Below are 23,937 nucleotides of genomic sequence, written 5' to 3' on the forward strand. Positions count from 1 at the left end.
TTCCAACACTAATGCAATTAATTGAAATACCTCTGAATGTAATGTCGTGGACATTCTGACCTCAAAGTCAAGTTAGAAATAACTCCAACACAAAACCATTACAGCTACGCAATAACTCTCCGCTGATTAAATATTGAATTATTTTTATTAATCAACAATATTGAAGCGGATGCTGTTAACAATATGTTAATATTGACTAGTTAATTACAATTGATACTAATCTCTGATTTACGGCGAACCTTCCTCTGCCGAACAACAGAGCGCGTCATTAATTTTTGTGACAAGTATTCAAATCATGCGCCTGCGCAGTGCACAGATTTATCTCAGGAGATTACCGCTTTCACAAGTGTCGTGAGCAAAGACTGTTTTTGATCTCATTCACTTTATGTAGGCATGCCACAAGGCAGGCATTGGGGAGAAGGCCTAACAACATCTTAGTTAGCTAATACGAAGAAACAGTTGTGGTACTGTTACACCAGGACCAATTATCTTGCTCAAAATGAAAAACTGATTCGATATCACGACGTTTATTGCTTGGGCTCGAGAGGTGAAGTGACACACTTCAATATAAAAAACTTATTCTATGGAACAAATCGAATACATTTGAAATGATTGCCCGGTCAGTATCAAAAGTATCTAACGAATAAAACCTTACAAATGAAAGAGTTTCTAACTACGTTACACGAGCTACGCCCTTAGGATAAAGTGGAAACTTTATCACAAAAGCGCAACTATACCCGGCGCCTCCACCAAATTGTTACACCAGGACCAATTATCTTGCTCAAAATGAAAAACTGATTCGATATCACGACGTTTATTGCTTGGGCTCGAGAGGTGAAGTGACACACTTCAATATAAAAAACTTATTCTATGGAACAAATCGAATACATTTGAAATGATTGCCCGGTCAGATAGAAAGGATATGAACGGAAGATTGGCGAGATGGTCTTTGTGCATTCAATCGTATGAGTTTGATATTGTTCATTGTGCAGGGAGAGAGAATGTAATTGCGGATTTTTTGAGTAGGAATCCATTAAGTCAGGAGGATAGCGGTAAAGAAACGATAGGTGATATGCAAGAAGATGGTATGCACTTATATAAGATAGAGGTAGTCAGATTGAAAGACGAACAAAGGCAGGATAGCTTCTGTAGGCAAATTTCAGATAAAATCAGTGAGAATGATGGACGAGAGTATAAGAGCTTCAGATTTGTCAATGATGTGCTATGCAAGAAAGCGAGGAGATTTAATAAAATAAAGAATTTGATTGTGGTACCAAAACAAATATTACCAAGTATACTACAAGAATTACATGACGACCCATGGTCAGGGGGACATTTAGGACTAGCAAAGACTTTGACGAAATTTTGCACTAAATATTTTATAAATGATGCGGAAAAGGAGGTTGAGAGATATGTTAAGAGTTGCATGTTTGTCAGGAACGAAAGAAGGTGAAAGGTGTTGCACAATTACAGCCAGTAGTGGTAAACCATTTGATGGAAAAGATAGGTATAGACATACTAGGTCCTTTTAGGAAGTCGAGAAATGGTAATAGATTTGTGATTGTAGCCGTGGAATATGTTTCTAAGTATGCGATATGTAAGCCGGTTCCTAGCGCGCCACGCGCTACAGTACTATCAGAAGTGGCATAAGCGGAACCAAATACGATCATTGATGATTCCATTCTACTTACTACTATTACCACCACTGTATACCAACTTTGCCTGGTGGTTAACTTATGTTTGACCGCATCTATGTCTGTTTTGTTCAGAATGCTACTTCTGCATATCGCCGGCAAATGTCCGTATAATCCGTTAGTGCTGTGACACACGCGTGGGCCGGGAGGGGTACTCGGCCGCGGGGAGGGCGGGGGGAGGGTATTTGTCGGGGGTTGACGAGACGCAGATAAGCTGAAAGCGGGTTGCGCGCGCGCAGCATACTGATCAGCGCACGATGAACTGACGCCGTCGAGATAACCGCACTAACGTGAGCAGAAGTCTTGAACTACAACTACATTTACATACATATCTAGCTTTTCACTTCCTATTGAGATCGTTTATTGACTGGTAGAGAAACATACATAATTATTATGTCCACTTATCAAGAACAGAATTGCTTTCCTTGAATTCTCAAGGTCAAGCTGTTTCCAATTATCATGAGTCATGAGAGCCTAAATATCAGGAAAGATCAAGCAAATTTTTGGTATAATCCTCAAGCTAAAACTAGACTGCCTAGAAAGCTGTACGGAATAGTAACACTGTTGATAGCCACACTGTGCCATGTTCATCGCTAGCCGCCCAGCTGCGCGCGCGCAGGCCGCGGTCACGTAGCGGTACGGAGTTAGTTGCGACTCTTGCGCATCTACATACTTTCATACTTTGCCTATTTGCTTTTCCTGTTATTTGAAGCTACGCTGAAATCCCATCATTAAGGTTGATTAGGTAAGATAAGTTTCAAGATAGCTTAGTAAAGGCGCTCACCTTAGAACTGCAAGTACGTGAAAGGTACTACATATTCATTAATTTGCTCATAAGTTTCATTTTGTCATATTGGTCAGTACACGGTAAACTATCTATATTTTAAGAGCTTCTCCTATAAAACTAATAAAACATCCAGTTATCGTCACAAACTTTCTCATTAAACATAAGCCGGCAGTACTGTTAATTTCTCAATTACACAAGATTTCATTCAGCTAAACGGTTTCCGAGTAATGAACATAACAAATAAATAGTAAAGTACATAAATCATATCCGCAATTACTGCTTAATTGCTCGGCTAGATATCCGCTGGTTATCTATATCCGCGAGTGTAACGGTCGGTAATGATGCGCGCGCGCATCTCGACCCGCCCTCGCCGTGTCACTCGCTAGTGCTCACATTTATCTAAAATTAATCATATGTATTTATCCATTTTATGCCTACGTAGTTTTGGCAAACTTATTTTATTTAATTTTATACCTGTACATTACATTTTAAAAACTAGATCTATATTCACATAATATGTATTTTTTAGGTATAAGTAAGTCCACATCGATGAAAAATTCTTCTGAGAGCCATGAGTACCTGCAGCCCATGTCACTTGGTTATACTGTCAGATGTTTATATAACTTAGTCGTGCTGTCACAGGGCCACTTTGTCAGATTTGGTAATTTTGCGTCTTGGTAATTTGTCAGGTTTGGTGGTCTGTAGTGTGCGCGCAGGCTTAATCAAATTAGTTAATGTGTGGACGGACAATACCAATATGGAATTGCTTAAAGAGTAAAAGAACTGTCTTGTAATAAATTCTTTAGTATCCAATATCATAAGATTATGTTGTCTCTTAATTCACCATTCTTCTTGAAGGTTTCCACAGTTAAACGCACTGTCTACAGGGAAATTGGCGGGCATAATGAAATGTCAACGTTTCGTCGACCTCTGACATTTGTGGGTCCTTCAAAAGTCAGCACAGGGGGTCATTAAGTGGTATTTATGTAAAGCTTCTTCATAGAAGCGTGTGCGCTGAGCGACAATTATACAGTACAGATGATAATAGTTGTGGATGTGATAATCACCGGGTGCTGATGCTGAGGGAGCGGCGGTCCTGCTTGTTTACATCATTTATCTCATTGACGGATGTTTCAAACTACGTTTACTTTTTTGTGCTGTTTAACGTTTCAGGGGCAGATCAATTAGAATTATTACGAATTGTGTAAAGTTATTGACCATACTGAATTAATATTGAAGATTGCACAATGATTCTTGGCAACCACTATTTTCTCTCAATGTTATCTGTATCATATATCTTAAATTGGTACATTAATTAAATGCTTTGCACGTGTAGATGGATCTCGGATTGATTTCCTCAATATATTAGACTTCGTAACTAATCAACAAACGTCAGCGGAAGTGAAGCCCCACATTGCGTTACTGTATTTACTTACGGAATTTATTGACGTTTCACTTTCAAACTAGATGTGTTTGTTACATTTCTGAATGTGGATCAATTACCAGGGCAGTCCAGTTGTCTGGGAAGCGGGTGACCTCCCACGTCACTCATCTCGTGGCTAATTACTGCCTGATGAGAGACCCTGACTTACAGTCAAGCACGAGAGCTGCCTGTCTGGGAATGCTGTGAACCCTAGACGATGTGCAGTCACTGTTGCTACAGAGGCTGCGTGTTACCGTGAACTACAGGTATCGTTAGCGTCTGTCAGCTTTTTACCAATGTTATTCGTGCATACATAATTATAATATAACTAAATGAGTCTGTTATATACGATGTTAGGAACAGTTTACGTGTAATAATCGTTCTATTCAAGCTGATTATTATCTGGTAACTATTCTGGGAAAGTACAGATAAAACATAGTTCAACAAGTTTGTGAGCTAATAGAAATGTTATTCGTATAGTATAATAGGAGCGTGAAGCGATTCGTCATTGTGTATGAGTGTGAAGATTCATCAGCAGCTCCAGTTCCCACGGCGGCTAATGGCTGCTAAACGAGACTAATTCGCGGTCGACACTCCGACACACACCATTTTATTGCGTTTTTAATTTATCACACACACATGCACATACGAGCCACCACAGAGATATGCTGCCTAGAAGAACCATTCCAGATGGTAATGAAAACGACTGCTGAGCCAGCAGAAACTGTGATGGGTTTCATGTGTCACATAACTGAAATGGCATGGGACGCATCTAAGGCTACAGTTTAAAGCGTTTTGCTATATTAAATTATTTGTTTTTATTTATAAATTATCTGCACTGCAAAGATTGGCCATTCTGCCATTCATTCATAATCTCATGGTTATTACCTCATTTTGGTTTCGTCTTTTAGTTTCCGATCGTGGACTGCTAATAACACAGGTCGATATGAAGCGAAACTTCTGAGTGTATCTGTATAGCGTTGATATTAATTTGACACATTGGTAGTGTTGCGAGCGGGCGGTGACCCGAATTACTTGCCTACATTACAGCACATGTACTACTGTTAATGCCCACGATTATACTTTGCCAGCATTTAAGAAGGTAAAAACCAGCTCTATAAATACAATTTGAAAGTTTTCTTCAAACTAATACACTCATTTTCCATCAGTAGTTAGTTGGCATTCAATACCTTTTCGTTCAAATAGATTTTTTATTATCATAGCACCGCGTCTTCTTACAGTTGAGCATTAATAGTGGGTAATTGGGCAATACATAGGTCCTATTTGTGCAGATCGCAATCTAGAAGCTTAGCTATAAGCTCAGGTATTTCTAACATATTATTAATCTGAAGATTTTTTGCACGCGCACTTTTACTGGCATATCAATTTGAGAACGGTGAACAATAATAATTAGATCTTAGCTATACGTTACTGCTCAAACTATAATTGAGTTAGAAAGTAGTGAGATACGAAGCCGATCTAGTTATTAACCGGATTACGGGGCGGCTCCCAATATACGACCACTATGAATTGCCTTTTTCATAACCACGGTTCCGTAAACACTATATAGTTGTTATTTTTCAATCTATGTTAGTAGTTTTTTGAGGGTATTATAGACTATTAAATTGAAGAATACTGCGGTCCCTCACAGCAGGGGATTGGCGAAAGTCAAAAGTAGTACATCAAAGATATCTAGCCACAATGAATCCTGGAGGCTTTCCATGTTTGGTTTGTTCTACGGAGCCCTAATAAGTGGCGCAGCGGCGTGGGCGATTAACCACAATTACTGCAGTTCGTGACCGACGCGAGGGGTGAGGGGGAGAGGGAGGGGGGGTGAGGCTCGCAGATTATCATTACAATGATTATGTGGCGATCAATGTCCAGCCGATAGACCATCGGCCTACTTCTGTGCACTTTTACGACCATATTTCGGCTAGTAGGTAGGTATTTATTATTTATGTTACATCAGATAGAGAACACTTAATTAACCTTCAGCAGATATTCGTGATCAGCCGAACAGTGCCTTGTTTGTGTAATCATCTATTAAATATTACTTGAGTTCACCGCTAATTTCGCGACTGGACATATGTGTCATATTTATGTAATTCAGTAATATTGATATATAGATGTACAGCCTGGCTGTCAATAAACCTCGGCGGAGCTTTTCCCTCAAAGCCACGGAAATGTCTTTATCACGTGCAGTTACACTGAGCACCTGACAGACGTGGATATACCTCTTCCTGCACATGGGTGACGTCGATAAAAATAGTGCAGTAGCGGCTTCCCACACAAATCCCGGCGACGCGGCGACGTGTCTAGCGGCTAACATTTCACGAGTGGCGCGCATTAGGCGGCGGCTAGCGGCGCGCGCGCCCCTACTTGGCGCGGCTACTACCGCCCGCTATCGATCGCAGTAAATCCTAGTAACGGTGCGCCTACGCAATCACTTGTCGCACTCAATTCGCTGCTTTATTGTAACTCCACTTCACATGTTTGCCACGTTTTACGGCAGCGAGTGAGATCCTCTGGGTGACGAATAAAGCGTCTGCGCAGAGTTATTGCTGTAATTTGCTTCTGTATCGGGGAATCGATTACAGGCTGACAAGACGCGAGGCGTTGCCTCCACTATGTCACATAATTTCTACGCCCAGGACAGAACCTGTGGGCAGGGATCAGTGGCTAAAAGCTATAAACATATAAGTCTGCAGTTTAAAGTCCTACACAAGGAGCACAAAATAAATACACATTGTCGATATAAGTTTCCAATGTAAGTATGCGTATTTTGTGCATAGGTATGCAGGGCAGACACATTACAACGAGTGCAGTACATAAAACTGCAGTAAATGCGACATTAGTGCAGCCTGCAGTGACTGCAGTACTCGTGTACGATGCTATCGCGCGCTCTACACCATCATACTTCTGCGCTTTCTATTAAAATGTCGCCTCATGTATACTGCGCGTACGCAGTTCGCACGTTTGCTTCCCTAGTGAGGCACTCTCTTTATTTACTGATCTTCTTATATCTGCATAATGATGGTAATGTATAACTTCTATATGCAACTCTAAACTGTCGCAGCTACACTACATCTCAGAAGATTTATCAGAATTGCAAGTGAACAATTGGATTAGTGTTAGCTAACAACAGCATAACCTCGGCGTTATCTGGAGCGTATCGCGGCTTACCCTTTAGAGCCGACATTACGGTAACAAGCAATGTTACACTTACACAGTTATGGGTAACAAACAGCCGCCGTGTACACTCGCTGGTAATAAATCTGAGTCAGTGCTGGTTTAGGCGTTGTAATGAGACGTCGGTGGCTAACGTATAGCCCCCGTAGTGTCCGCGGCCGCCACAGCAGCGCCCTGTCCACGTCACAGCAACAGCACGGTGTGGGCGTGAAGCTGCAGGAACTGGGTTACTAGATTCAGAACAGAATTCTCATTCATGGCCATGGTTTTATTAAACCGCGAAGCTACATTGAATAATTGAGGAAAGTTCATTATATGCGTAAATATACTGTTAGGAGAAAAACGCTTGTAGCGGCCTGTCAATTTAGTGTCGAATACGTTAAATAGTGATAAAGTACTTAGCACTCTAAACTCATGGATTTATTGCTAAAGAGGAGGTGAGCGCGGTCGCCGCCATCTTAGTATTCTATTCACCTCCGCATTACACTTGCTAACATTAGAGCTGGGACACCGTCGCCACATCTACTGATCTGCCGATATCGGTGTCTGCAGTGTCCGCGGTGTCTGACACCCGATACCTCTCGATACCATCGCACAGACCAGCACATTTGGAAGTGAAAACACCAGCCATTGCTCCTAATGTTATTTACGGCGATCTGATTGGCGGAGCCGTGACGTGGTATCGTGCAGCATGCGTTAGATGCGCCGATAGGCTGATGCTGTATAGTGCTGCAGTGCAGTGCGACATGCTCAGGCATTTGTTAGGCTGTGAGGGATCTGATAGGCGACAGATTTACTCACTGTGAAGTGGAACTAGTGCGATGTTGTACGTGACACTGTGAGACGCGAGGGTTACTTATGGGGTTCGCGTTAACAGGGTTTATCTTTCAGCCCTTGAAACATACAAATAACGATAATTACAGATGATTGCAGCATCAAATTGACCTAGTTGTGTGTTATTTTTGTCTAGCACAAGTACATGCTTACGGATAGCTCACAAAATGTTAACCGTTAAACAATTATGACACATTACACCCATAAGTGGATATTCTCGGAGTGAATACAGTTTTACACTTTACGACTTGACAACGTTCCGACAGAGAATCTTGCGGGTATTTTATATTTATCGGTCACTTCAGAATAGTTCTCTTCAGTTTATCCATTTCCTCGAAGTGATTCGCGATGTTTTAAAATACCATAAACTGTAAGTCAATTCCCTTATACATCTCTCACAGTAGTGTTGGCGGCAACTTGTCATCCTGTTACAAACACATATATCATATGTCTCGCGTATCACAGGAGTTTATGCTAATTCATATTAAAATAGTTTACAAAGTCCCGACAGCTAGTGTTCGCACAGATATACAACATGGCTGAAAGGTCCATAAGCCTGATTCATGTCCAGAAACACATCTTTGTGATACAAATCAACACATTGGATAACTCGCCGCAGTGAAGCATAAATTACGAATAAATTATGATTAGTTGTCACCCTCGCGGCCATGCATCACGCTGAGCCGCGCACAATGCGCAGGCGCCGACCTGCAGCGCACTATTCATAACGTGCCACTTGTACGCACCACGGTAATGCTTTTTCCGCGCGATGATACTGCCAAGGGCTCTCTTACATATGTAGGTACCAAATTGTCGAATAAGTAATTTGTTCGTGTTAAAAAGATTTTCGTTTTTCGATGGTATTCTCGATGGTATAACATAGCTGTTGATGGAGTTATAACTGTCTCATATGATATGGAGCGCTTGGTCACCGTAACTCTAGACTTGTAAGGCCCCGTTCACACATCATTCTGATTTAAATACATTTGTGACGTCCCCCGCTGTGTGCACTGCGCATCTTATGGAAATCCTCATTTCTAAGAGCTGGTGGAGTCCTCAATGGATGTCAGGAGATTAGCGGCGGGTGATAATCCTCACTGGCGAGGAGGAAGATACTGGTCGTCTACATAACATGTAGCCATGCGGATGTAACCACGCGTCGGACGGTGTTCCTCGTGAAGTTACATAAAATGTAGTCTGAACAATTCAGGAGTTTGCAGCCCTCTAGTGCTGTATATTTCAAGTAGTACCATAATTTTTTACCCTTAACATTAGAATGAATTCCTCTACAGTTATTATGTAAATATTATCTGTATAGTAGCTACTGCGCTCGCGCATCAACATAATCAGGGATTTAATTTAAATCTGCATGTGAGGGTCATGTATTCTCATGTTAAATACCTTCGTGTCAAGTTTTGTTGGTGATCGCTCACATTCAATTAATTGGGATTAGTTTACTGCGGTGGAATTAACCTCGAATGTTAAAGTATAATGTAAAGTGAAGTTATCGCCAGCTTACTGCGCGTCGCGTGTTGCACTGGCAGACAGCAGTAAATTAAATAATATTATAATTCTTACAAATAAACGGCTTAATACCTACCGTCATGGATCGGAGATATGTTGAACAATCCACCAAGCATTTACCTGTATAAGGTTTTTTGTTTCGCCAATTCCATCTAGGCCATATCAAATATCCATGGTTTATAGGTCTGAATAGGTAGGAGGAAATCGAGGCAGGTTTAAAGTAGTCCCACTGTAAGCAGAATAGTACAGTAATGTACCGTGGCACGTCTATATCTCGGGGTCGGCGTGTGCGCAAGTGTTGCACTCCGCGGTACTTGTCGGCGCCCCGCCGCGCAGTCACACACCGCTGCGCCTGCGCACCGCAGATTTACGCAGGACTTACACCACAATACTGACAGGGAAATGCGAAATAAACCCTTCGGAACGTTACAGGTAACTGACTTGTTAAGATTGGATGAGATTGTGTCCAATTCGATGTCTTACGTTCATGTTCTTTGTAATTTTATATCACTGGGAACGGGATCATCTTAAAATTTTATATAAACTGAAATTTATCTCAGGCGGGTAATGAAGTGGCTGTTCCCTCATGGTGGTGGGTAGTGTTCGCGTAATTCCGGGTCGCTAGGCATGCTGCTAATTACGTGAGCAGTTCCCATGGGTGGCGGTGCGCCCGCGCCGGTGACGCGCCGTGATTGATGCCGCCTGCGCCCGCGCATGTCGCTGTCAATTACGCGCACGCGCATCCATCACCGCCGCGACGACCACCGGCCGAGACGCCACTAGTTCGCGGATTTTTGTGCCTTCAGGGAAAGTCGAGGAAATCTATTAAACGGTAAACCGTAATAGGATGAATGAATAAACTTTGAGAAAACAGTAAATAATCTACTGCCTATGGTCACAACGTGACGAGTAGTTCTATACCATGATGATACACGTTCAATTGGGTTACAGACATTGTTTCTCCTAACATTCTAAATCCAGTTTTTTCTTACATTAATATGGTAATGTTGTAAACATTTCTATATTCATAACAGTTATTCATAGTTCTTTATTATGTATGAAATTCACTTAATTTTGGTAATTGCTCACAGTAGGTGCAGTGACACATAATATCTATATAATTCCACTATTTATCTAGTTTATTGTGCACCAAGCGAATTGTATCAATAAAACACTAGCTTTGTTTTTCCGCTACCCTGCTTGTGATGCGCGTCAGAGCTGGTGAGGCTGCGCAGGCGCACGTTTGCGTTCATTTGCGTTGAGCAAAAACGTCGCAGTAGCGTAACGTATTCCACGCGGAGCGCACGTAACGAGCTGCCGATGAGAATAGTTTGCACCTCGCAAACATTCATTACCTGAGAGAAGCCGCCGGGGTAACACTGCACTGACTGATTTGCTACTGCACTAGCTAGGAGCCAGGAGATTGTTAAAGTTTCTAGTTGTAGTGATGCAGAAGGTTCTTGAATCACATACGATTTGTAAAAATAAATAGAATCTAGACACTTGCATTGTCTAGTGACAAAGCAAGACAGAAACTGCAGCTGTAATCGAAGTTACGTTGCTACTCCATCTCTTGGAGCTCTGATATTGTAGTATTATTGATATTATAGTGTCTAATCTCTGGCTAATACTAGAGCTGTGACTTACTAGATGGTTGTATGAGATATCATATTTCAGTTCATTTAGATCTTCATATATCTTTCTCTAAACCGACTATATTGACCGTGTCCTCCGTGTCGTCACACTTAGCTCTAATTTATATCATTACTGTCGCCATCGCTATACTCACAGATTTATAACTACTTTTAGTTACTTAATCCGATTAATTATTTAAATGCCTTGATTATAAATCAAAAACATCTTCTATGATGACACGAAAATATTTAATTGGAATCAACTAAATGAAACGACTGTAATTATAATTTTATTTTAATTTATTAATTTAATTGACTTGTCCTAAAACCAACTGACAGATAATAAATAATTATAGTTTCTACTTAATAGTTATAGAGGGCTGTGAATAAGTTCACAAGTTGGAACTAGTTCGGAATCTGTGGTTTGGCTAATAGATTCAGCATTCGTGTAAAGATATTATAATTTTGTATGTAAATGTTGAGCTAATGAAGTTTACTTATGCAAATTATCTGCTTTGCATATTCGATCGTTATTCGATTCATTAACCGCGTGTGTTTGTTCGTCTGTCATCGTTAGTGCTCACCGCGATGTTCAGTGAAGTGCCGCTCAGCGTGAATATTGCAATGAGCTCATCATCAATGTGATTGCTGCTACATAATCAGCAGCATGTGTAATTGTTTGTACCTATAAATAAAACCTGGGCAGGCTTAAACCCGACCACCCCGGGTGAATACGCTCCGAAGTTATTGTTCAAGAAATGCCTATGGATTGCATTAAATAGGATTGAAGAGTTATTTTGCTTAAGTGACGAGCTGAAGTGTGAGTGTCACGCGAGTGAGCCGAGGATCAGCAACATTACATAAACAAGGCAATACAGGCGATGACGTCACGCGTCTCCTTACAATTACACAATTAACATCAATTAGACATCGGTCCATTGCCCGCGCGGCTGCTGACCCGAACACGACATAATCCGATACTAGTCCGTAAGCTGTAGCAGCTTAGATTTAAGGGCGATATTCGCATAACTAGTTTAAGGATACTTGGTGCGGTCTCTGTGAATCGTATGCTCTTCAACATAAAGGTGATGATTGCTAATCGCGTAAGAAGTGTGAGTTGGTTTTCTAAAGCACGTAATAGTGAAATTAAATTGGGATAGAAGCGTTAAATGAGATGAGTTTCGGAGGCGGGCCACGTTTTTGTGCCTCCGGGGTCCGTGCCTCCCCGGGCCCCGCACCTCATGCCCCCCGGGGCCCGGCGGCTAGTGACGAGCGCGAGCATCACGCTGGAGGCAGCTATTATTACAAATAGATGTTAATTCGTAAATTGTTGCTGTCAAAATATATTTTATGTCGATTTGTCCAGTTATTAAATGGGAGCAGGATTTTATATGTTTCCTATTCGTAATGAGTAACTTTCTTTTGAAATATGAGGTGAGAAGTCATGCGGAGTAAATAAATATGAGATTATAATTATGTAGCATGGTTGCTTATCCTACCTAATTACTAAGAAGAAGTAGTTGATGTAATTTGTTATTCGTTGCTTTTATTTCCACCTGTTTCAATAATATGGAATACCTTGAAGACTGACTGTGCCCCTTAGTTGAGTATAATTACCGATAAATGAGGTAATACCTGGGTACATCCCTAGCGGCGGCGCGGGTACGGTAGCGTCAAGTCATGCGCGCTAATGGCGGTCCCGAATTAATCGCCTATAACGTGCGTGCGCGCAGCCCCCAGTGCACCTTCAGAAGGTCTAAAACACTGTCTATATGTATTAGCACTGCTGCTCTCTTTTGATAGTCTGAATGAACTGAGGCAAACTTTATCATTTGCTATAACAGTTAGTTGCGTTAACCTAGAAGTGGAAGAAGTAGATGGTAGCATCTAAGCATCTAATGCTTTACTTACATAAACTTTGCTCTGAATCTTGGCTGACAACCTACTGTTATGTTGCATTCCTAAACATAAATTCCAAAAGCGCAGGGAATTGGGACTTCTGTCCACGGTGTGCAATGGCCGCGGCTACCGAGATTACGAAGATTACCGGCAATTATAGCAAACCGCTGCGCTGTGGAGTTTTTATCAAACATTGTTGAATAAATTAATTTTGAGAACCACTCATTGATTATATGATTGTGAGAGTCATGCTCTTTATGTGGCTCATGGCTGCCACCGATATAAAGGAGTCGAGGATTTCGTCTGTGAAGTAATTAATGCGGACGCGATGACGCGCCGTCACGATGCCGTGACTTTCAATACACTCGCATTATGCCGAATTAATTTAATGAAACGGATTAATGTGGTGCCTTTTTTCGTTATTAAATGTGAATCAGTCGATTCATTTTGGTTTAGTTTATGTTTATTCCCCAAATGTATCGCCACACAGTTACAATAACACGGTTCGCGTAACATTGATCGAGCAGCACAGAGCGTGTAATTTGCACACATCCATCAAAGTAATTTACTGCCGATTACTGCTCACAGCATAATCTGACCAAACTACAGTATCGCAACGTTCACACCTCACCATGGAATTATGCAACACAGTGGAAACTCTTTAGGAAGAACTTTACGTAGCTAGACTATGATGATTTAAGTATAGGTAGCTAAGTAGATATCACTTAGTTTTGCTTCGTTACATCACTTGTCATAGGATCTATGGAGACCAGTGTTCTGGCTCACACGAGTGGTTGCGTTGCGCAGACGCATGTGGGCTGCACGCGGCGGACAATGATTTGTGCAAATTACACGCTGGCAACACTGGCCGGTGTTGCCATGTTTATGCCTTCGGAGTGGCACAGGCTGCATTCTTGACAAATTGCTCGACAGACCTATTTGTGCTGAGGGAATACTGTTCGCTATGATTTGTACTCAGAGGTAAACACTTAAGTAACAAGAATTTCTACAACAACGTTATATTTGTATAAGAACACAATATATCTGGATTGGACCAGTTCGAAGGCGACAAGTATGGCGTCAATACTTTCATCTCTCCATTGAATCTCCCTCGTTCATACATTAGACTAATCCCACCGCTGTGTGTTTTCTTTTTCATCGCTGTCAACAGAGAGCACTCGTAATAAACTCACAGATCATAGTACAATGAGGGATAATCCTTCCCCCGGCTCCGCCTTCTGTGGTCGCTCTGATGCAGGGTCAGGTCAGGTCACTGTCACCAGCTCAATACTCGCGTAATATCTGACATACACTCGTGATAAGCGCACACGCAGTGTGACGGTGGGCGGCGATGTTAAAGGCTTATGTGGAAGTAAGTGTTTTGGATCTGAAAGTAGGGTCACCATGAGGTGTCGGTATGCGAGTTCATCAACAGAGAAGTTGAATAGAAATAATTGGGCGTCAACTGCAAAAGAGTAACAAGAATGTGCATAACGTGTCAGTTTTTGTATTATTATCTGGGAAATCTCTTACAGTCAACTTTTAAATTCTTTGTTCAAGGCTCGCTATTTACTAAGACATCAAGAATGGTGTTCAAAAGACCAACCAATATAATATATAAAAATACATTATTGTTCACTTTAAAAGCTTATTAACCTTTGTAGAAATAAGTAGATCATAACTTTTATGGGACAATCTCTGCCGCATGGTCACCGCTGCGTGGGCGCACGGTATTGAACAACTTTGTGACTATCATTATATTTTACGAGCTCGTATGATCGCTCGGCTAATTGGAGCACTGATCTCAAATGCTTTACTTTCACAGCGTCAATGTCACACACGCTTCGTCTTTGTTCAAATCATTTCGTGGGAAAAAAGGGTATTTGGTTAACATTTGAAAAAGCTTTTAAAATTAACTGGATTCTTGATGATAATCTGATCAATTTCATTGAGGGGTTTCATCGAGGTATTCATGTTAATTATGTTTGTTTTTTGCATGAATTAAATCTTCAGCGCAGCAATGTGAGTCGGTATCGGCGCATGCCAATCGGCTCATTTAGTTAATGGATGCACACGCGAGTATGTAAGCACGTCGCGACACCTGTCTGCGCCCGCGCACACCGCGCTCATGTCAGCATGCTCACATACTGAATGTTCATTCTGTTATTTTTACGATTCCTTACAACTACACATGATTCGTTTCTAATTTAAAATAGCTTCTGAATCGTTAAACCCGAGTGTATCGCGTCGTGTGTCTCGTTCTCACGGCGCGGTGGGCGCGCAGGCGCAGTCCTTTACGTTTTTTCTGAACATTATAATATGAAAAAGAAACAAGAGCTTGTGCGAACACTCCCAACAATTTTATTATCTCATTAGCGTGAAGAATGTCTTCATAAAGTGTCGCCCTGCAGACATCGTTCATTACGCGCGCTAATGGATAACATACAATCCTATATTTTCCCTCCTCCCTGCAGGGCCGTGTGTCTCTCGCACCGCATTATGTCGCGTACATTGCAGCTTTACTATAGTTTGTTGTTTGTCAAGTGAAGCATAAACAGCGATGTAAGATGATACACTGCTATAGTTATTGCTCATAGTATGGTGGTGCGCGGGCCATTACAGGGTGCCCTGCAGGCGTCGTGCGCGGAGTGCGCCGGCGCACCGGCCGCGGCCTCCCCGGGGGTGTGCCACTGCGCATGCGCGGATACCCCTCGTCGCCGCATTATCGGCACTGAGCGCATTGTTTATTGACGGTTACCGCACATAACCACACACAAACACTGTAATTTATATTATAAGCAAATGTCCCGCGGCCGCCTCGCGCCTGCGCCCGCGCGCGCTGTTTGTTTACCCGCGGCGATGCTACCGACGCCGCGATGCATCGATTTGAATTAATAGCAGATTAAGCTCACATCGATTATCGATAAGACATTATCGCCATACACGTGGATTTTATTCACCCATAAAATAGGAATTTAAACTATAAGCGCGCTGGGAATTGATTAATTCTAAAAACCCGCTATTTAGTTCATTAATCGCCGCAGTAAACTGTAAGGGGCTCATTGTAATTTTAATTAAATTCCTCTACAGATAATTCACATAGCTCGATCCGAGTTGTATAATACGCGTGTGTGTTGTTGTACCGGCGCGGGCGCAGCGCGATGCGAGATGTAATCTAATCAAATATTTGCGCGTTGTGCAACAGCGCTCGCTTTGGACGAGATCATGATTCAAACAAATTGCTAAACCAAAAACAGTATAATTTGAGTGTTCCAAATGGGCTCGTGGTGAGGTTCACACGCTAGTGTTGCGCCGCGGGCTAGTGCGGGACACATCGATCACATCGACACGCCCGGCGCAGCACTATTGTGCAAGTGTCGCAACACTACGCCACTATATTTATGAGTGCTCAGATAATCGCAGCTCAATTATATTAACTGTCGAGTGAGTAACGTCGCGAACTTTTCTAACATGTCCGCCGGGAGATATACGAGCCGTAATTGGAAATAGATATTACTATTTTGATTAGGAACTCGTATCGAGAGGAGATCGTTTCGGTCATTTATTTCGAGTGCGAATGATTTGGTCGACATTAGAGCGGGGATTAGCCGACGTCGATAAATCTGTCGAGAGTAATTGTCATAATATTGGCGTCCGCAGACCGCGTGTAATGGAGCGTACTCGGACCGGTCGTGAATCGGAATGGAACCGTTAAACTGATGGAGCGAGATTATTGATTAATCTATTAGTAATGAAATTGAGCGTCGGATCCTGTTTAATGATATACATGCCAACGCTTATTTATTTAGATTTTAATTAACAATTGGACTGTAGTGATATAAATTGTGGCTTTCTATACATGTGAAGCAGCGGTAGTTTTGTCTGTCTGTTTGTTTGAACGTTAAGTTAAGTTAATCCGTCTCTCGTGTCGTACAAATTAGAGGACACAACGGGTTTAGAACAAAGACACAAGTATGTGAGACTCGCGGGTTTGGTTCAAAGATAACTGATCTTTCAAATACGTGGGTTTATCTCAGCATCCGAGGATTGGATCCTATCCATGGATAACTACCTGCGAGGAAGGTTTTTTAACATACTCATCTGAGTAAATATGCGAAGACAAACACTGAAGGACTTTTGAAAAAAAAAAAGTTATCTATACTAATCTATACTAATAAAGCTGAAGAGTTTGTTTGTTTGAACGCGCTAATCTCAGGAACTACTGGTCCGATTTGAAAATTTCTTTCAGTGTTAGATAGCCCATTTATCGAGAAAGGCTATAGGCTACTTTTTATCCCGGTACGGGAAGTAGTTTCCACGGGATGCGGGTGAAATCGCTGGCAGAAGCTAGTTTAGGATAATTTCCAAAGTTTTGTTTAAAGAATAAAATAATAAACAGTTGTTCGGTTATGTGAAACACGTAATATTCGTTTGTTGCCCGTGGTACTACCAATAGTACTACCAGTAGTACCACGGGCAATTTTTTCTTCCCGTAGTACTACCAAGCGGTCTGGTAGTACCACGGGCAAGAAAAAACTGCCCGTGGTACTACTCAATATTATAGGTTTTATTAGGTAATACTATTAATAACGCTCAGTAGCCGCTGACATGTTTATCGCGACTCTACGTCAGAGCATTGTAGAGCCAGAGAGACATATTTCATGCTTAACTCTACGCGTTGAGTAAAAACCTCGCTCTACTCTTATTTATAGCTGGTACAGGCTTTTATGGAATTTTAATCGTTTTTGGAACAAATATTTTTGTGTCCATAGTTTACGGCAGTATATTCATTATTTAATTTGTTTATGTTCGCCGATAACAAGTAATATTGTTTTATTGCTGAAATAGTTAGAGACATGTAGATAATGAAACTTCGTCAAGCGATGTAGCTCTTAACACGTAATATTATATCTATGAATTCGCTTCTGCCAGCGGTTTCACCCGCATCCCGTAGGAACCACGGCACGAACCCGGATAAAAAGTAGCTTATAGCCTTCCTCGATAAATGGGCTATCTAACACTGAAAGAAATTTTCAAATCGGACCAGTAAGTAGTTCCTGAGATTAGCGCGTTCAAACAATCAAACTCTTCAGCTTTATAATATTAGTATAGATTAACTAAGTAAGGATACAGATTATTATAACCCAACCCATAATCTCTGTAGCTGGTAAGTATAAACTATAAAGTTATAAACATGTATCCTGTAGCGATTTCTTGCTAAACGTTATTTCTTTTGCGAGTTTTTACTCATCTCGGTGTATTACACGGTGTCGGCCCGTGCGCACATGTCTGTGTGTCTGTGTGTGTACATGTGTGTATGTGTGTCTTTGTGTGTGTGTGTGTGTGTTCATCAGCAGATAGCTAATTGTAGTTAATTGCGAGCGCTTTGTTCTGCGCCCGCGCAGGTGATGCGACACACGCGCAGAAGGATAGCTGTCGAACTATTTTGAATTATATAAATATGCCATAACTAATATTTTTGTTTAATAAGATGCTGAGAATGCGTTTTTTTGTTTCCAGTGGAGTTTAGACTTTCATCCCAGTAAGCTTTCCAAAATCAAATATGTAGTTTAACGAATTAGATTTGTCATATTACATTATTTTCCCTACCTCTCAACTAATAAATAATAATTGATACGATAGATATCGTGAGCCTTCTGTATATATTGGACAGGTAGAGCAAGCGTAGAGCCTTAATTATCGCTAATTTCGCGTAACGAGAGTGTCTCTACCTGCGTCAGGAGGAGGCTTCGCTTTACGACGCTTTTTATATTTTGCCTCAAGATACAACTGTTCGACACACTTGATAGCTTTCAGTTATTGCTTTCGCATCGGCCTCTATCAAACACTCATGTTAATCGAACTGAGGAAAATAATAACTTCAACCTACATAGTCATAACAATATATCTACAAAAGTATTCTGAACTTCAGAATTGGAAATAAACTAAAACCTTGGTTCGGCCGCCACCCATCATGATTCTCAATTAGCCTGTATGCCACCATAAAATCCTGTACCACGCTCTCCGACTCTACAAATGTCTGCATTTCCACGGTGTTGTGTGTCGAGTGTTCGGGGAAGGCTTCCGTGCGACTCGACGCGGCGTGTAATCGCGTCCGGCGCGGCGCGTCACGCTCTACCTACAGTCATTCAACGCCGCGTTAAGGACCACAAGCGACGACACACAAACACGAGTTTTTGTGATCGTTCCACTTTCATAGTGATTTGTATAACACGAGGTTTTACATCAATTTGTGTGAGTTTTTGTGTGACAAACTATATTGACGCGGAACTCTCACATTATCGATACATATCGAGACACAGCATCCTCCCTCACAACGGGATTTAATCTGTACCTACAGTACTCGTTCACTGCAAGAATAATAAAAATATTTCTAAATTATATAAATTGGTCGATAAAAGTAATGACTAAGATAACATCGTGACATTCAAACTCAATACTTTCAAACAAACGCTTGCAGTGAACAAACAAAGAGCGCGTTGATGTCTTTTACAGGCGAGTCTATACATTGCTCCACATTCTCTAGCATCCTGTTGCGGAGACCTTGCTGGCCCCCGAATAGTGGCGCGCGGGGCCCGGCGTGGGGCCCGGGGGCCGGGGCGCGGGGTCACGGGCCGCGCTGTGGGGTGCAGCCGCGCTCCGAGCCTCAGTACTGTCGGATACAAAAGTTTCTACGATTTTTTCACAAATGGTCTAAAAATGCACATAGTTACAGAAGCATTTTTGTTTAAAATAAGTAGGTATAATAACTTCACATACGTATGTTATTCGAGAACAACATCCTTAATGTTTTATTAGCATCGCTCGTCGTGTTCGCTCCTGTGAACTCGCTTTGTGTTGTTTTGTTTGCCTCTCTCGGGAACAGCGCGAGATGTTTTGTTCTGTTTCGGTCGCTAACTTATTTATTAATCTGTTGCCTTACAAAGGATTTTAATTGGATTTCAACGTGAACGTTAAAATTGTAGAAGTTTTGTGAGATTTTTGCTCAATACACAATATTCAGCATGTATGTCTATGTCTGTTTGTAACAATAAATATATAGTTTATATGAATAAGGCAGTACGTACACTTGTGGCCGGCAGTACCGCGCTGGCCGCTGTATGTAACTACCGCTATCTATAATTGAGATCGGCGCATGCGCACCGAGCTCTGCGCCCTCGCGTCACCATACACGCGCAAGCAGAATACCCAGTCGGGAATACATTCCTAGTGTGTATTGCTAACTTTGACTAACTATGTAAATAAATATTCGAAGAGGAGTAGGTATTTAAAAAATATACATAGTTGCCAAAGTGGTGAATAATTTCACCGATTTCCATATAAAAGCTGATTAGTACATAGATTGCCTATTGCAATTCAGTGACTAAATTCACATATTAATATGTATAGTAATGTTTATTTTATAGTGATGGACTGTAGGATACATGTCAATTTGACTGGTAGTACGAAGCCGGCTTACTAGCTACGGACCGATGTGTTGGTACTTCTGGCGCGCGTGCGCAGTAACAGTTTGTCCGAAGCTCTTTAAATAGCTTTAATGCGGTTCAGATTCCGCCGGCGCAGGCGCAGGGAAGCACAGCCTCCAGGCACACAAACAAAACACATCTTACGTGAACTTCTTAACGGATTTCCGAATTATATGTAAGGAATTATTTATTGATTGAAGAATGAGGCGTGATGTTTGAGAGAAACTGATACAATTGCTCACAATATGAAGCATTTAATAAGTGGTGTGCAAATATAAAGGTTAATGTTCATTTAAAATCAAAGTTTAAGTAAAAGATAAGTGCAGCAACAAAAGACGCACTTCATTCACGTAGCGTTATATTATGCAACTTTGTTGCACTCAATGCAGTTCCGCTTTACATGGAGCATGAAAACTTAATCCCATCCTGAGAACTAAGTTATTATTTCACATAACCCACCTTAATACTTTACAAATAATTAATCTTATTATTGTTTGTGCTAAGCCGATTAGCTATCTATGCGTCAGTCTAGACGCAGACGTAACGACATAGTTATACATAGGTATACAGTCATTACCGCACAAGTACTGACCGGCCGCGTTTCAAGCGAGACTTGTAAAAACTTAATCCTAACTTAAGCTCTTACTTATACTTGGACAAATATATAATTTCCTGGTATCGAGGCTAATCGGAGGCTGACAGCCGAACTGTAGGCTACATTACTTCTAGCTAGATATATATACACTGTGTCTGTTCGTTGATATATTGCTACACATTCAGATTTGCAGAACTAAATCACAGAATCGAGACTGACTTATGTACACTATGTTTTGAAATAAGATTAAAATCGGTTCAATAGAAACAAGTTGATACGATCATGTGCTTCCAATACGATTATGTAGTAAATGTAATGTCTGACTAATTACTTTTGTACATACAATAATATCATGTATATTGGTTCGAACATAATTAAAATAAGAGCGGATCGATAAACACAGGTAAATAGTATTGTATTGCATTTAAGTGAATCTTTTTAGGAATTAATTTATCAAGGTATTGTGAGCGGTATCGGTGTTTTGTGAATTCTGACTGCATTGTTGAGTAACGAACACCAAGTTAAGATGCAGTTAATGAATAACAAAGAGACACCGCCACCAGATGCCGTCACACCAGCGAGTTATCTTCACTTTAAATGTTATTTAATAACATCCCGTCGATAAACAATTACCCGTATTGGTATTGTAATGCGAGCGCAGCCACGTGAGGGCACTAGTGCGCCACGCTGCGCTATGCGCGGGCGCATGATGCAGCGCTTTGTAGTGCCGCCGCATTAATCCGATTACCGTGAACACACACAGACACAAACACCAGTAATTACCGCAGACACCGTGACCGATCTACCGACATACATACAAACATACATACATACGTACAAACACACAAACTATGTATAGCCACAGGCATCACAGTTCGCCACGCTGATTTAACAATTAAATCGGAGTTTAAAGTGTAACAGAATACATTTGGTTAAGTTCGTAAAGCTACGGTTAATTATGAACGAGTTAAAGCCGTGAAGTTCGTTCGGGAATTGAGTTTATTTCGACCGTTATCTATTCGATTTTATGATTCATTTCGGAGAATAGTTGTTACATCGGAGCGTTTCGTCACGCCGCCTGAACGTGCTGTAACTAGAGGTACAGGCTGATGAGATAACTGCTACTAAGTGAACCATTCCAGGCATCTTAAAACGTGTTAAGTTCTAGTAGCAACATAATAAATTGTATATAGGATACATACATATAGTCTACACGTGCTGAGGAAGGTTACAGCCATGACATTCTCTGCTCAGTGCCGCAGCATGAGAACGGCCTGATCTTACCCGGTAGCTACATATAACACAATAATATTAGTGTCCGTCACGTCGGCTTACCCGACTGTGCGGATGAAGGAGCCGTGATTCTCGGCTCGTATTATAGATGTTATCGCTATCTCTCAATTGGCTAAACGGATCGCTCGGTGGAACTAAACGCATTAGTCCAAACACCGCGATACCATCTCCGTCCGTGTGTCATGCGCCTTCTCAGAAACTGTATTAATTATTGTCAAACGACTCGCCGCCGGAAATACGAGGTTAGTGATTCGCTTACTTACACAACATTTGAGCCTCATTAATAGAAGGCAGATCTGCCAGATAGGGAAATATATTGCTATTAGCTGTTATCTCTAGGATACGAATAGTTCTTATTTGGATTATGCAAATAAAAACCAATAGTTTTTTAAGAACTTTTCTCATCATCACATTCTCGCTGAGTGAATAGAAGAGGATAACAACATAGTATGTAAGTACTAAGCTGTATCACAGATTATATAATAGTTACTACGTAACAGATAAATCACTCCATACAAAAAAGTCCATACCTACTGTTATAAGCACCTACAAGTTCCCCAACTACCTACAAATTCCTAGCTGCGTTATAAAATGAACCTTAAAAGCTCGAGCGCTTGATTGTTATTCCAATGCGATAGCGCACAGTTCAGTGACCGCAACCGTGCCGTGGCCGTGCTTAGGGTTGCTTCTTACAATTTATTAATATTTAAGTAGGAAAACAAAGTTACGCTTATTTTAAGATAGCCTTTTTTAAAACTGAGTTTATAAATAAAAAGTAATATCAAGAATATTTTTCTTTAGTTAACTATTGTATTGCCTACTAAAATGGAGTATGGGTACATATTACTAAATATTACCCCATATGGTACAACTCCGTCGAGAGTTGATACATACCTAAAATTGGTTTCTGCGTTGCGACACGCGTAATGTTCCGAGTCGTCAATAAGTTGGACGAGAACTATACCTACTCGAGATGTGTTTTGAGCTACAAAACTCACAATACAGTTCATATAACTAAGTAGGTATCTAAAGTAAAATAAGTACCTAATGATCTCTGTTGTTAAAATCATAAAGTAGATAAGTATTAATTTATTTAAAAAAAATTAGAATTACTAGATTAATTCATAAATATAAAATGTTTCTAAATCTTACAATAGTCGCATATAAACCAACACAACTCAAAATAATCCATCAGTTTGTTAGGTAGCTTAAAAAACCTAATAAAAATCGACAGCATAACATGCCACGAAATAAAAATAATAATATTGGAGCGCGCGCGGCGCGTGTGACTGTTGTGCGCCCTGAGCCGCGTGGGGCTACCGGTAACCCAGCGAGCGGTAGGCATTTATCGCGCGCAAGTACAGAGAGTGACAGAGGCCTGGCTGTATATTGGTGATCACTCACACAGACACACGTGTCACGTCCCGCGTGTTCGCACCGCGCATGCGCTGACTCAGCGGGCTCCGCTTTATAGCCGACCTCGTAAAAGTGCCGATATATATAATTTCACGCGACTACGAAGAAACGAAATAAACCCTAGTATTTTATTGTCTTTAAAGTAATTGATTGAATCACAAA

General features: G+C 41.1%; 1 long non-coding RNA gene across 1 annotated transcript in view; it reads left to right on the top strand.

Moving 5' to 3' along the window:
- Positions 1 to 23,937, top strand: part of LOC135118265 (uncharacterized) — a 113,128-nt gene that overhangs the window by 35,645 nt on the left and 53,546 nt on the right. The gene's annotated exons all lie outside the window — the stretch shown is intronic.

Source organism: Helicoverpa armigera, chromosome 20 (genome assembly GCF_030705265.1).
Source record: "Helicoverpa armigera isolate CAAS_96S chromosome 20, ASM3070526v1, whole genome shotgun sequence".
Lineage (NCBI taxonomy): Eukaryota > Metazoa > Arthropoda > Insecta > Lepidoptera > Noctuidae > Helicoverpa > Helicoverpa armigera.